The sequence below is a fragment of the Macrobrachium rosenbergii genome, chromosome 1 (assembly GCF_040412425.1).
Source record: "Macrobrachium rosenbergii isolate ZJJX-2024 chromosome 1, ASM4041242v1, whole genome shotgun sequence".
In the NCBI taxonomy this organism is placed as follows: domain Eukaryota; kingdom Metazoa; phylum Arthropoda; class Malacostraca; order Decapoda; family Palaemonidae; genus Macrobrachium; species Macrobrachium rosenbergii.
Window position 1 is genome coordinate 28,216,169 of NC_089741.1, and position 15,735 is coordinate 28,231,903.

At 37.3% G+C, this 15,735-nt stretch overlaps 1 pseudogene; it reads left to right on the plus strand.

Moving 5' to 3' along the window:
* The window catches only part of LOC136839924 (hemicentin-1-like), an 843,194-nt pseudogene that overhangs the window by 584,290 nt on the left and 243,169 nt on the right, over positions 1-15,735 (plus strand).

The window sequence follows — 15,735 nt, forward strand, 5'->3', positions numbered from 1 at the left end:
TCTTTCTAAAGATGCCGGTCGTAAAATTTCCCTCAGAACGAGAGACCAAAATATCTAAAAAGGAAATACGGCCATTACATTCTTTTTCCATAGTAAAAGTAATATTTGGATGAAACGAGTTGATAAAATCTAAAAACAACTGGGCATGACATTCTTCAGTAAAAAGTAAGAAAGTATCATCTACATAGCGTCTATAAAATATGGGTTTAAAAGTATCTGGGCACTGATTAAAGAATTGTTCTTCTAAATGGCACATAAAAATATTAGCGAAAGAAGGTCCTATAGGGAGCCCATAAAATGCCATCTATTTGCTTATAAACTTTCCCATTAAAAATAAAATGAGTATCAATGACCGAGAGTTCTAAGAGTTTTTGAAATTATTTCTGGTAAAACCGTGGTAAATGGTATCTGGGGTGGGGAATAATTTTTCTGAGGATAATATCAATGGTTTCTGGAAAACAGGGACATTAGTAAATAAGGATTGAACATCAAAACTAACCATGAATGTATGTGGATTTTGCGCAAGAATGTCAGGGACAAAAGAAGAAGAATTTTGCAGGGTGAAACGGTTACTCGTGATATGACTGAGAAGGGGAACCAGGTACTTAGCTATTTGAAATTAGGTGAGTTGTAAGCGGCAAGTATTGGTCTAAGGGGAATGCCATTCTTGTGAACTTTAGGAGTCCATATAAGGTAGCAAAAGAAGATCCTGAACTGAAAAGAGAATTATAGGTGCTTTCAGGAATAGCGGAATCATCTTTTGCTGCTTCAAAGTACGATTAATTTTATCTTCAATTTTAAAAACGGTACTAAATTGAGGAGTACCTACTTCAGAGAATTTACTGGGGTCGGACAAAATACTATTCATTTTTAAAAGTAATCATCGCGGTTCAGTATAACTACACCTTTACCTTTATCTGGTCGACAAATTATGAGGTCATTTTATTAGCAAGTTTCTTCAGAATCTGAAAATCTTCATACTTAAAAACGGAAACCAATTTTTAGTTTTGAGACTGGAAAATGTTTTATGAGCCAAGTTCTGTATGGACTGACGTGCAGCTTCAAGATTAATTTGAGAAGGTAAAACCGAATATTATGGAAAAACATTTCGAACGCAAGGAAAAAATCACAGTATTTGGGTTTAAAATTAGGTAAACAAAAAATCTAAGCCTAGTGCTAAAAGAGACTCTTCTTTTTGATAGTGTATAACTAGAGTAATTAAATATGACACTATTTGGGTCATGAACTTAGGTTGGTGAATACCCAGTTTAAGTAATTTACGTTCATGCACTTTAGTGGTATTGTTTAAATAATTATTAATGGTTCTGTTCAGCAGAAGTTTAACGAAGTATCCATCGAGAAGAGAAAGTGTACCATAAAATGAAGAAGAAAGAGACTTCACTAATAAAGACAATTTCCTTGTAGATTTCACTTTGGAGGCAATTTCTATATCCAGAAGAGAACGTAGCGCTTTGGTAGAATTCAGAATTATACAGTGATGATCGGTAGAGTTTGAATCTCACAAAGTTAGGAAACGATATCACCATTTTGCAGTACAGTAGAAATTCATGGTCCAGTTGTGCCTTCTTCCATCTTCGAGTGGTGGATTCAAGTTTTCGATAGGTGCGTAGAATGGATCCATCATATTTATGGCGCAGATAACTGGTTATGTTGTCGTTTCTAGAAAACTTCAATTTAAGGAGGAACAGGATAGCCAGAAGACGTGGTAAAATTCCAGACATTATTATTTCTTAGAAATTAACAGAGGCACAGCCGAGCTTTCGGGAATACGTAACTTTTCCCATCATCAGGGTCACTTATCTATGGAATTACATAAAAATAAAAAGAAACAGTAAGAAAACTATACTGATTGACTAAATCTAAAAGTATTAAAACAGTTATATATAATTGACAAAACTTTAAAATACATAATAATATAAAGTAAAAAAAAAAGAACATAAAAACCTAAGTTAACTAAGCAATAAGAAATCACGTACCAAACAGAAATCGTCAAATAAAATCACTGAGAAGATAGATACTGAGAGAGAGAGAAAGAAAAAAAACAATGAATATTCAAAATGATAAAAAAAAAAAATGATAATGTAGTACAAAATACTGGAGAACCTACTGTTCATGTCGTATTCCCACCCCAGGATACCATTTACCACGGTTAAATGACAACTGGGCATCGAGTTAGAAGACTTCAAATGGAAGAGGGTGAAATGGTGTGAGGAAAAACTAAAAAGAAAAAAGCAAACTATGCAATGAACAATGGAACAGAGGTGGTTTGGCTTTGAGTGTTGGTGATTGTTGTTTAATATGGAGGGACTCTAAAAGGGAAAAAGGAATGGCTATTTTTGTTTGCCCAAGTATTTGAAAATCACTGTATTGTATGTGATGGTGGCAAGATATAGCATGAAGTCTAATGGCACTATTTTCCAATTGGAATAATTTTCACCTAGAAGTCCAGTTTTTAGAGAGGTATTTTAAGAATAATTGCTATCCCTTTAACATGTTCACTAAAATCGTTAAAGAATTTTTAGACAATATTTTAAGCCAAAATCTGTAGTCTGCACTGTTCCCAAAAAGATAATGTATGTTTCCCTTCCCTTCACTAACGATTCTGTCCTAATCAAACGAAAATTATTGTCATTCTTGAGCCATCTGTATCCGTATGTTGACTTCAGATTTACCTTTAATAACCCTCTTACAATCGGAAGACTGTTCCGCGTGAAAGACACCCTCCCGGAGTTGATGCGTACCTGCATTGTTTACAAGTTTAATTGCCCAAAATGTAATTTTGGGACTTATGTGGATGTACTTGCGCCTACTTGAGGTGCGCATCGACTCTCATAGGGGTGTCAGCCACCGTACAGGCTTAGCTTTAAGCAAAAAGAAAATAGTGCCATTAGACTTCATGCTATATCTTGCCACCATCACATACAATACAGTGATTTTCAAATACTTGGGCAAACAAAAATAGCCATTCGCTTCCCTTTTAGAGTCCCTCCATATTAAACAACAATCACCAACACTCAATAGCCAAACCACCTCTGTTCCATTGTTCATTGCATAGTTTGCTTTTTTCTTTTTAGTTTTTTCCTCACACCATTTCACCCTCTTCCATTTGCAGTCTTCTAACTCGCCCAGTTGTCATTTAACTACGACATGAACAGTAGGTTCTCCAGTATTTTGTACTACATTATCATTTTTTTTATCATTTTGAATATTCATTGTTTTTTTTTTTCTTCTCTCTCTCTCTCAGTATCTATCTTCTCAGTGATTTTATTTGACGATTTCTGTTTGGTACGTGATTTCTTATTGCTTGGTTAACTTAGGTTTTTATGTTCCTTTTTTTTTTTTTACTTTATATTATTATGTATTTTAAAGTTTTGTCAATTATATATAACTGTTTTAATACTTTTAGATTTAGTCAATCGGTATAGTTTTCTTACTGTTTCTTTTTATTTTTATGTAATTCTATAGATAAGTGACCCTGATGATGGGAAAAGTTATGTATTCCCGAAAGCTCGGCTGTGCCTCTGTTATTTCTAAGAAATAATAATGTCTGGAATTTACCACGTCTTCTGGCTATCCTGTTCCTCCTTAAATTGAAGTTTTCTAGAAACGACAACATAACATCCTATATATATATATATATATATATATATATATATATATATATATATATATATATATATATATATATATATATATATATATATATATATATATATATATATATATATATATATATAGAAAAAAATCAATACACAATCACGTGTGGAAAAGACATAAATTTCTGAAACATCAGGATCGAAGACAGGTCTTTCAATTGGCATAGTGGGCATCCCTTGCCTTTCAATTGAAAGACCTGGGTTTGATCCTGATGTGAGTCAGAAATTTATATAAATATATATATATATATGTATATATATATATATTGTATATGTATATATATACATACATATATATATACACATATATGTATATGTACATTATATATATTCACATAAGAATGTCACAGCGCTTGAAGATTGTATAGCCTCTGACTTCACTACAATAAAGTATCTTTTAACAGTGCTACCATTAATTAGAATCTGGCAGCGCTTGAAGAATGTAGCCTCTGACTCTGCCATGAGAAAGTAGCTCGTGACAGCGCTTAAAGAATGTAGCCTCTGCCAAACCTACTACAAGTACGTGGCTCAAAGTCCGTGCAACAGATGGCGTTCTCAATCACGGACTATCAGTCACTGACAGCTAAGAAAATGCGGTTACCCAAAACAGAACCTGGGACTTCAATTCAGAGTGGCCGGTCTGAATTACCTATTTTATCATTATTCCTCTTTGGTAAAGTCAAGAAGGACGAAGTCCTGAAATACAGGAATGTTTCTCCGGCGAAAACGATTATTTAGAAGATGATATATATATATATATATATATATATATATATATATATATATATATATATATATATATATATATATATATATATATAAAGACAAAATTCACGGAAAGAGAAACAATGGAGTGCTGCGAGGCCTTTCGACTTGTCTACCATACATATATATGACCTTGTCTCTGTACATCCTTAGTTGCTGTGACCATGTCTTGGTAATATGACGATAGTACTTAGCTTCTCCATTGTTTCACTTTCCTACGTGGCTGAAACTTTTGTTCATTTATATATATATATATATATATATATATATATATATATATATATATATATATATATATATATATATATATACATACATATATAACAGTATATATATACACACACACACACACACACACACACACACACACACTATATATATATATATATATATATATATATATATATATATAGCTAGAAGCACAGATGTGTTCAAAATATATGAAAAAGATGTACCTGTTGTCAAAAAACATGTTTGACAATAAGGAATTTTAACATGTAAACCTAAATGAGCCAGCTTGAGGGCCAATAATAGGGTGTCAAAATAAACACGCACACACACACATACACAAACGGGGAACTGAAATTAAGCTATTTCATTATGCGACCATCAGAGACGCTACAGCTCTACAATAGTTTTCTGAAGACATGAACTGATAACTCGCAACGATGCAATAATTAATGATTATGATTACCAAAGAAAATTAATTTTTTTTTCTTTTTTGGTGAAAATTCTTGCCACTGATGTCGACTGTCAAGCTTTGGAATTTTCCTAGTCCTGTTTTCACTGATTCCAACCAACTCCCACCTCAAAAACCCGCACCTTGTACCTGTTTCCAATAGGCCTGGTCTAGATGAACGTTAAAAACCCACTCCCGTACCTTGTTTCCAACAAGCCTGGTCTAGATCAACCTCAAAAACCCACTCATATGCCTTGTTTCCAACAAGCCTGGTCTAGGTGAGCCTCAAAAACCCACTCTTATACCTTGTTTCCAACAAGACTGGTCTAGATCAGCCTCAAAAACCAACTCCTATACCTTGTTTCCTACAAACCTGGTCTAGATAAACCTCAAAAACCCACTCCTATACCTTGTTTCCTACAAGCCTGGTCTAGATCAATCTCAAAAACCCATTCCTATACCTAGTGTCCAACAAGCCTGGTCTAGATGAACCTCAAAAACCCACTCCTATACCTTGTTTCCAACAAGCCTGGTCTAGATCAACCTCAAAAACCCACTCCTATACCTTGTTTACTACAAGCCTGGTCTAGATCAACCTCAAAAACCCACTCCTATACCTTGTTTCCAACAAGCCTGGTCAAGATGAACTTCAAAAACCCACTCCTATACCTAGTGTCCAACAAGCCTGGTCTAGACGAAACTCAAAACCCCACTCATATACTTTGTTTCCAACAAGCCTGGTCCAGACAAAGGTATCATTTACCAGCTCGTCCAACAAGGGCTTAAAACAAAATCCTGGGGTCTATGACTCACCATCCTTGGCCTGGTTTTGGAATGTTGCAACACTGAATGCAATTAATTCAGCCAGCCTTCTATCACTGCTTCATTTTGCTGCTTTCACGCAATGTTCCCGCAATGGCACGTGTGCAATCATCCGAGCCTTCATTATTCAAGCAGGGCTTTCAACAAACGAAGGTTAAGCCAAAGGAATGGTGAAATATTCCAGCATTGCTTTCACTGGTCATCGCATCTCAATAAAGCCTCAAGCATGCACCTCATAACGATCTTTTCCTGCTCATGATGAAATCATGAGGTCTTGAGCAATCATCCTAAGTGAATAAAAAGTTTAAAAATCGAGTGGTGGACTTCAAAGGTGATTTAAGAAGATTTATATTTTTTTAAAGAAAACACATCGTAAATCAAAATCTAGAAATCACGGGGTCTTGAGCAATCATTCTAAGCGAATTAAAAGCTTAAAAATTGATTAGAAGAAATCTAAGGTACTTTAAGAAATTTTTATATTCTTTTAAAGAAAAAATATTGTCAGTCATAAATTTAAAAATCATGTGATCTTGAGCAATCATCCTAGGCAAATTAAAAGTTAAAAAATTGAGTGGAAGATATCAAAGGTGCTTTCAAAAGATCTAATTTTTTTAAAGAAAAATTATTGTCAGTCATAAATTTAAAAATCACGTGATCTTGAGCAATCATCGTAAGTAAATTAAAAGTTTAAATATTGAGTGGTGGACATCAAAGGTGCTTTCAGAAAATCTATATTTTTAAAGAAAAATTATTGTAAGTAATAAATTTAAGTGAACGCTCTGCATGAAAGAAGCTTTTAGGATTACTTTATTGCACTATCTCATTCTCTTATTAATAGCTATGAATGAAATTTGATCTGAAAGGATTTAATTTTGAAAAAGTAAATTTACTTAACTGCCATGGATGAAATATGTTTCATATGGCTTGCTTTCTTCTTAAAGGGAAAAGATACACAAATAAAAAGGTTAAATAATGTCGTACATCGGATCTGTTTTTTTATTTTATTTTTTTTTTATTTTGAGCAGAAAACCTAGCAAATTGCCATACATAAAAATTCATGACAAAGGATGAATTTTTTTCCTTAGAAGAAATAACATCCATATTCATTAGTAGTTATACCATTACTATTGACATCATCTTAACCAATCATCATGATACAGCTACATATATTACTACTGCTGTTCGACTTTAATAATTAAACCAACAACTTCAACCAAACTCATCTTACTTTGTAGTCATCGACAGAACAGCGAGTAACTTGTGCGTGTCTTTGCAACGCAAGACATCTCATTTAACACTTTGTGAGAGATTCGTCCCCCGCTCTCTCTCTCTCTCTCTCTCTCTCTCTCTCTCTCTCTCTCTCTCTCTCTCGTGAGAGGACGCTTTCTTGTCAACCGACATGTCAAAAGAGGGTCCTTTAATGTTGTCTTCGCTGTGTAAACACACAAACAGAGAAGACATCAACCTTCCCAATCAAAAAAGGAGCACAAAGAGAGAGAGAGAGAGAGAGAGAGAGAGAGAGAGAGAGAGAGAGAGAGAGAGAGAGAGAGAGAGAGGGAATTTCTTTTTCCAATGACTGAGGTCGAAAGGGGATATCATCATTCGACGTCTAGGAGCTAACTTGGGACTCGACGGAATAGAGATAGAATTTTTCCAGCCGAAGTCTGAACGGGGAACAGAACAGTGTCTGGAGAATGTGCACCCTTTCTCTCTCTCTCTCTCTCTCTCTCTCTCTCTCTCTCTCTCTCTCTCTCTCTCTGTGCCAGTCTGCTGTCTATCGTTGCGTTTCTTTGTCCATGTTCGCCTGGTGCCTCTCACATCTTTTCTTATTACAGTGTGTCCGCTGTCTCTCCAGTGTCTTTCTTTGCCTCTGTCTACCAGATGTCTCCCAGTGTCTCTAACTCTGTCTGTCTGGTCTCTCAGTGTTTTTCTTTGTCTCTGTCTGTCTCTCAGTGTCTTTCTTTTTCCTTTGTCTGTCTGCAGTCTATCAGTGTCTTTCTTTTTCCTTTGCCTGTCTGCTGTCTCTCAGTGTCTTTCTTTTTCCTTTGTCTGTCTGCAGTCTCTCAGTGTCTTTCTTTTCCTTTGTCTGTCTGCAGTCTCTCAGTGTCTTTCTTTTCCTTTTGTCTGTCTGCAGTCTCTCAGTGTCTTTCTTTTTCCTTTGCCTGTCTGCTGTCTCTCAGTGTCTTTCTTTTCCTTTGTCTGTCTGCTGTCTCTCAGTGTCTTTCTTTTTCCTTTGTCTGTCTGCAGTCTATCAGTGTCTTTCTTTTCCTTTGCCTGTCTGCTGTCTCTCAGTGTCTTTCTTTTCCTTTGTCTGTCTGCAGTCTCTCAGTGTCTTTCTTTTCCTTTGTCTGTCTGCAGTCTCTCAGTGTCTTTCTTTTTCCTTTGTCTGTCTGCAGTCTCTCAGTGTCTTTCTTTTTCCTTTGCCTGTCTGCAGTCTCTCAGTGTCTTTCTTTTCCTTTGCCTGTCTGCAGTCTCTCAGTGTCTTTCTTTTTCCTTTGTCTGTCTGCAGTCTCTCAGTGTCTTTCTTTTTCCTTTGCCTGTCTGCAGTCTCTCAGTGTCTTTCTTTTTCCTTTGCCTGTCTGCAGTCTCTCAGTGTCTTTCTTTTTTTTTCCTTTGCCTGTCTGCAGTCTCTCAGTGTCTTTCTTTTTCCTTTGCCTGTCTGCAGTCTCTCAGTGTCTTTCTTTTTCCTTTGCCTGTCTGCAGTCTCTCAGTGTCTTTCTTTTTCCTTTGCCTGTCTGCAGTCTCTCAGTGTCTTTCTTTTTCCTTTGCCTGTCTGCAGTCTCTCAGCGTCTTTCTTTTTCCTTTTGCCTGTCTGCAGTCTCTCAGTGTCTTTCTTTTTTCCTTTGCCTGTCTGCAGTCTCTCAGTGTCTTTCTTTTTTCCTTTGCCTGTCTGCAGTCTCTCAGTGTCTTTCTTTTTCCTTTGCCTGTCTGCAGTCTCTCAGTGTCTTTCTTTTTCCTTTGCCTGTCTGCAGTCTCTCAGTGTCTTTCTTTTTCCTTTGCCTGTCTGCAGTCTATCAGTGTCTTTCTTTTTCCTTTGCCTGTCTGCAGTCTCTCAGTGTTTTTCTTTTTCCTTTGCCTGTCTGCAGTCTCTCAGTGTCTTTCTTTTTCCTTTGCCTGTCTGCAGTCTCTCAGTGTCTTTCTTTTTCCTTTGCCTGTCTGCAGTCTCTCAGTGTCTTTCTTTTTCCTTTGCCTGTCTGCAGTCTCTCAGTGTCTTTCTTTTTCCTTTGCCTGTCTGCAGTCTCTCAGTGTCTTTCTTTTTTCCTTTGCCTGTCTGCAGTCTCTCAGCGTCTTTCTTTTCCTTTGCCTGTCTGCAGTCTCTCAGTGTCTTTCTTTTTCCTTTGCCTGTCTGCAGTCTCTCAGTGTCTTTCTTTTCCTTTGCCTGTCTGCAGTCTCTCAGTGTCTTTCTTTTTCCTTTGCCTGTCTGCAGTCTCTCAGTGTCTTTCTTTTCCTTTGCCTGTCTGCAGTCTCTCAGTGTCTTTCTTTTTCCTTTGCCTGTCTGCAGTCTCTCAGTGTCTTTCTTTTCCTTTGCCTGTCTGCAGTCTCTCAGTGTCTTTCTTTTCCTTTTGCCTGTCTGCAGTCTCTCAGTGTCTTTCTTTTTCCTTTGCCTGTCTGCAGTCTCTCAGTGTCTTTCTTTTTCCTTTGCCTGTCTGCAGTCTCTCAGTGTCTTTCTTTTTCCTTTGCCTGTCTGCAGTCTCTCAGTGTCTTTCTTTTCCTTTGCCTGTCTGCAGTCTCTCAGTGTCTTTCTTTTTCCCTTTGCCTGTCTGCAGTCTCTCAGTGTCTTTCTTTTTCCTTTGTCTGTCTGCAGTCTCTCAGTGTCTTTCTTTTTTCCTTTGCCTGTCTGCAGTTTCTCAGTGTCTTTCTTTTTTCCTTTGTCTGTCTGCAGTCTCTCAGTGTCTTTCTTTTTCCTTTGTCTGTCTGCAGTCTCTCAGTGTCTTTCTTTTTCCTTTGCCTGTCTGCAGTCTCTCAGTGTCTTTCTTTTTTCCTTTGCCTGTCTGCAGTCTCTCAGTGTCTTTCTTTTTCCTTTGCCTGTCTGCAGTCTCTCAGTGTCTTTCTTTTTTCCTTTGCCTGTCTGCAGTTTCTCAGCGTCTTTCTTTTTCCTTTGCCTGTCTGCAGTCTCTCAGCGTCTTTCTTTTTCCTTTGCCTGTCTGCAGTCTCTCAGTGTCTTTCTTTTTCCTTTGCCTGTCTGCAGTCTCTCAGTGTCTTTCTTTTTCCTTTGCCTGTCTGCAGTCTCTCAGTGTCTTTCTTTTTCCTTTGCCTGTCTGCAGTCTCTCAGTGTCTTTCTTTTTTCCTTTGCCTGTCTGCAGTCTCTCAGTGTCTTTCTTTTTCCTTTGCCTGTCTGCAGTTTCTCAGCGTCTTTCTTTTCCTTTGCCTGTCTGCAGTCTCTCAGTGTCTTTCTTTTTCCTTTTGCCTGTCTGCAGTCTCTCAGTGTCTTTCTTTTTTCCTTTGTCTGTCTGCAGTCTCTCAGTGTCTTTCTTTTTCCTTTGCCTGTCTGCAGTTTCTCAGTGTCTTTCTTTTTTTTCCTTTGTCTGTCTGCAGTCTCTCAGTGTCTTTCTTTTTCCTTTGCCTGTCTGCAGTCTCTCAGTGTCTTTCTTTTTCCTTTGCCTGTCTGCAGTCTCTCAGTGTCTTTCTTTTTCCTTTGCCTGTCTGCAGTCTCTCAGTGTCTTTCTTTTTCCTTTGTCTGTCTGCAGTCTCTCAGTGTCTTTCTTTATCTCTGTCTGTTGGTCTGTCTCTTTGTACTTCTGCCCGTCACTCAATGTCTTACTGCCGCTTGTCTCTATCTGTCCATTTATGTTTCATCGCAGGAGAGAGAGAGAGAGAGAGAGAGAGAGAGAGAGAGAGAGAGAGAGAGAGAGAACTGCTGCACCGAGATGAAATATCACCAAGAGACTGTCTGTCCTTCTCCGAGGTATTTGTCGAGGAGTCAACGAAATCGACAGAAAACCAAAAATGGTCTTTTTTTTTTTATTTATTTTTTCTTTTTTCAGTGTTTGCTCCAGCGAGTTTCAATGACCCTCCCATGCAGGGCCGTGGTGATAGAAATGGGTAGTTTTCATCAAGTTTTGTGTGTGTGTGTGTGTGTTTGTGTGTGCGTGCTTGCGTGTGACAATGTGTATCTTCTTCTTGTTCCTTTGTTGGGAAGTCTGCTTAAGCGTAAACATTTTTTTTTTTTTCTCGGAAGAACGTCTCTTGAGAGAATGGAAACGTTTGTTTTCTCCTCCTTGAAAGTACGCCTCTTGAAATGCTTTCTCTGCCTCGAAAGAAAGCACCTGCAGCAAGCTGATACAACTACTTTCTCGGTCTCGGGCAAAAACCTGAGTGTGTGTGGAAACGTCCTCTCGAAGTCACGAAAGAACGCGTCCCGCATCTTGGGAGAATGCACACGTTTGTTTTCTTCGTCTTAAAAGAACGTATTCTCAATGCCGCAAAAATGTTTTCGTTTCCCCAGAACACCAAACCTAGCCTCAAGCGAGTGGAAACATTTTCCTCGCCACGAAATAACGCATCTTCAAAACACAAGAAAAAATGCACCGAAGTTTCTTTGGCGCAATTGTGTTTTCTGTACAGCCACTACAGCGTATAATCAAGGCCACCGAAAAGAGATCTATCTTTCGGTGGTCTCGGCATAATGCTGTATGAGCCGCGGCCCATGAAACTTTAACCACGATCCGGTGGTGGCCTATCCTATACCGTTGCCAGAAGCACGATTGTGGCTAACTTTAACCTTAAATAAAATAAAAACTACTGAGGCTAGAGGGCTGCAATTGGGTATGTTTGATGACTGAAGGGTGGATGATCAACATACCAATTTGCAGCCCTCTAGTCTCAGTAGTTTTGAAGATCGGGGGGCGGACAGAAAAGGTGCGGACAGAATAAAGTGCGGACGGGCAGACAAAGCCGGTGCAACGGTTTTCTTTTAAAGAAAACACGAAAACGTTTGTTTTTTCGCTTCGAGGAAACGCATTCTGTGAGAGCTGACACGTTTGTTGCTGTTTCCGGATCCAACTGAACGCATCTGGAGCGAGCAGAAACGTTTTCACCGCCTTAAAACACCGCTTACTGAGCGAGTTGAAATATTTTCTACGCATTTAAAGATTATACAAATTTTCTTAGTCTTTAATAAAAAAAGAAAAAACCGCACACGAATGAATGGGAACATTTTCCCCATCCTCAAAAGTAATCAAAAACACTTGTTTTCTCCACTGTAAAATAATGTTTCTTCGAAAATCGAAACATTTTCTCTATAGTTTAGGTTCGTGGGGGTAAACTTTTTCTCTGCCTTTAAAGAATGAATGCTCAGTGATTGGGAACATTTTTATGAATGAATACATCTGGGATGTTTTCATTCAGAATATAATCGCAATGAATACATCTGAGATGTTTTCATTCAGAATATAATCGCATTTTAATTACTATTTCACTTTTAAAACTCACTTTAAATAGGAATAAAAATCACAAATTCAGTCTCTAGTTAATTTTCTGTAAAAGAAAACTATTGTGCCGACTTTGAGCGTCCACACTTTATTTTGTCCGCGTTTTTTTCTGCCCGCCCTCAGATCTTGAAACCTACTGAGGCTAGAGGGCTTCAAATTGGTATGTTGATCATTCACCCTCCACTCATCAAACATACCAAATTGCAGCCCTCTAGCCTCTATAGATTTTATTTTATTTAAGGTTAAAGTTAGGCATAATCGTGCTTCTGGTAACTATATAGGACAGGCCACCACCGATCCATGGTTAAAGTTTCACGGGTCGCGGGCTCAAACAGCATTATACCGAGAACAATGAAAGATATATCTATTTTTGGTGGCCCTTATCATACCCTGTAGCGGGCTGTACAGAAAAATCGATTGCGCCGATGAAACTTCGGCTCATTTTTTACTTATTTTATTTGCAATCGCATCTTCAGTTTCAAGACTAATTTTTAGATTTTCCTTCCAGTTTCAAAAGCAAAAATAATTTAAAATACTATTTTCCACTGCCTTTCCTAAGAAAGTAACAGTAATTTGAAAGTATATTTAGCATTCCTTGGCAGTTTCATAAGCAACAATAAATGAAATATGGCATTAAACGACAGAATATTGTCCCACTGTCTTTTAAGTTTCAAAAGTGAAATTTACTGGAAATATTTTTCCGCTGTCATTATAAATGGAAATACTTTCCCCCTGTCTTTCAAGTTTTAAAAGTAATAAATCAGTGAAAATAAATATTCCACAACTCTTTCCAGTATTAATGAACAATAACCGACCAATTTTTTTTTCATCACATCTTTCCAGTTGCAACCTGGAACATAAACTGAAAATTAAATGACGCGACACCTCGCCTCACACACTTTCTTTTTCCAAATCGCCATTCCAGTTTCGACGCCAGAGGCAGCAGCATCGAGAAGGGGAAGCACTGGAGCGACGAGATGCTGCTGGAACAGCGGGCCTACTTCAAGTTTCTTCCCGGAAACTCCTGGGGTTCCAGCGCGGCCCCAGGGGCTCACCTGGAGATTTACCCCGTCCAAGACAGAGACCAGGCGAGATACCGCTGCAGGGTGGACTATCTGCTCTCCCCCACAAAGAACACCATAATCAACTTCACAGTCATCAGTAAGTCGGAGATTTAAAAGGAGTTCCTCTTTCCAGACTTGCGTCTGGAAGAATTTAAAGTTTGCTTTTATACTTTTTTTTTCCTCTTTGCTTTTAACTGTCCGACCGACTTCAAGATGCTTTGCCGCATTTGGTAGGTATTAAACAGCTACTTCAAAATCACTTCTTTGTTTGAGTTTAGTTTTATATGGAGATTAAGTTGCTTTCCAGACTTGCGTCTGGAAGAGTGTAAAGTTTGTTTCTATCCTTTTTTTTTTTACATTTAATTGTTCGGACGATTTCAAGATGCTTTGTTGCATTTGGAAGGTTAAAAGTACAAAGATTACGTTTCTGTTTTAGCTTAACATTATATGGAAATTTAGTTGCTTTCCAAATGTGTGTCTGAAAGTGTGTTAAGTTTGTTTTACAGTGTTAACTGTTCAAGACGCTTAGCTGCCCTTGGTACTTATTGAAAAAAAATACGTAAGATTACCTTTCTGTTTTAGTCTAATTTTATATGGAAATTAAGTTCCTTGCCAGAGGTGTGTCTTGAAGAGTGTAAAGTTTCTTTTTATACTTTAAACTGTTAGAACGTCTTCAAGATGCTTTAAACTGTTAGAACGTCTTCAAGATGCTTTGCTGTCTTGGGTAAGTATCCAAACTACTTAAGATTACGTTTCTGTTTTAGTTTTATTTTATAAGGAAATTAAGCTGCTTTCCTGAGGTGTGTCTGGAATTGTGTGAAGTTTATTTAACAGTTTTAAATGGTAAAAGGGCTTCCAGATGCTTTTCTGCTTTTGGGAGTATTCAAATATACTAAGATTATGTTTCTTTTTTAGTTTTATTTTATATGGAAATTAAATTGCTTTCCAGAAGTGTGTCACCGTCCTGGTTACTTTTCCTCACTTCTTAGAATGCAATTAATATATTTTGAATGGTGATCCAACACTGGAAAAATTACTGCGTATTCACCGATGAGAATCCTCGGTAGCTGACTTTTGAGTAGAAATACCTCAGAGGTAGGAAGTGGGTCCTGCTCAAAGGTAAAAAATCAATCTTTGACTAATGGAATCGCAACCTTCATAGAACTGTCAACAATTTCTACTTAATGACGACAAAGGTTTAAAAAAATCTTATAGGAAAAAAATGCATAATTCTAAAAACGTTACCTCTTAATTAAAAATAATATGAATGCCTTCGACACGTATTTTCATTCACACAACCTCTCGAACCTCTACTTTAGATCATAAACCAATTGAATCCGTTTTCAATCATAAACCTATTCGTGCCAAACCTGATAAAACCTGCTGTCAGTCATAAGCCAATTTATGTCAAAGTTGAAAGTCCGCCCTTTTTCACTCATAGACCAGTTACGCAAAACTTGGAACCTGCTTTCATTAATAAACCAATTATGCTTTCATTAATAAACCAATTATGCTTTCAGTCATAAACCTTTTCATGTCAACTTTGAAAGTCCGCCCGTTTCCATTCACAGATCAGTCATGTAAAACTTGAAAGTATGCTTTAAATCATACACCAATTTATATCAACCTTAAAAGTCCGTCCACTTTTAATCACAGACCATACACGTAAAACTTGAAAATCAGCTTTCAGTCATACACCACTTTATGTCAGCCTAGAAAGTCCGTCCGTTTCCAATCATAAGTCAATTACCGTCAAATCTGAAAGTCTGCTTTAGGTCATATACCAATCAGTCAACCTTGAAAGTCCGCCAATCATATGCCAATTCACTGATTTTAATCATAAGTCAGTATTTCCTGTCTTGAGAGTCTACTTTTGATAAAAAAAAATGAGTTTCCCTCGTCTAAAAAGTCCCCAGTCACAAAAAATAAATGATGAACTTTGAAAATCTGCTTTTGTTAAATTACCACTCTCCCCTAGTATTGAAAGTTTGCTTTATAATAAAGAAGTAATATGCACTGGTTGTAAAAGCGCGCTTCTTATAACAGACCAACGTTCGCCAGCTTTTGAAAATCCGCTTTCAAGTCCCACGAGTCACCTTCCTTCGACACACGAAGAAGAAGAAGAAGAAGAAGAAGAAGAAGAAGAAGAAGAAGAAGAAGAAGAAGAAGAAGCACAAATTCTCGTCTGAGAAATTCAGAAATTTTGGAATTAATACGGTCCCACCATCAGAGAATAATAATCTTTATACATATACATATATACATATATATATATATATATATATATATATATATAT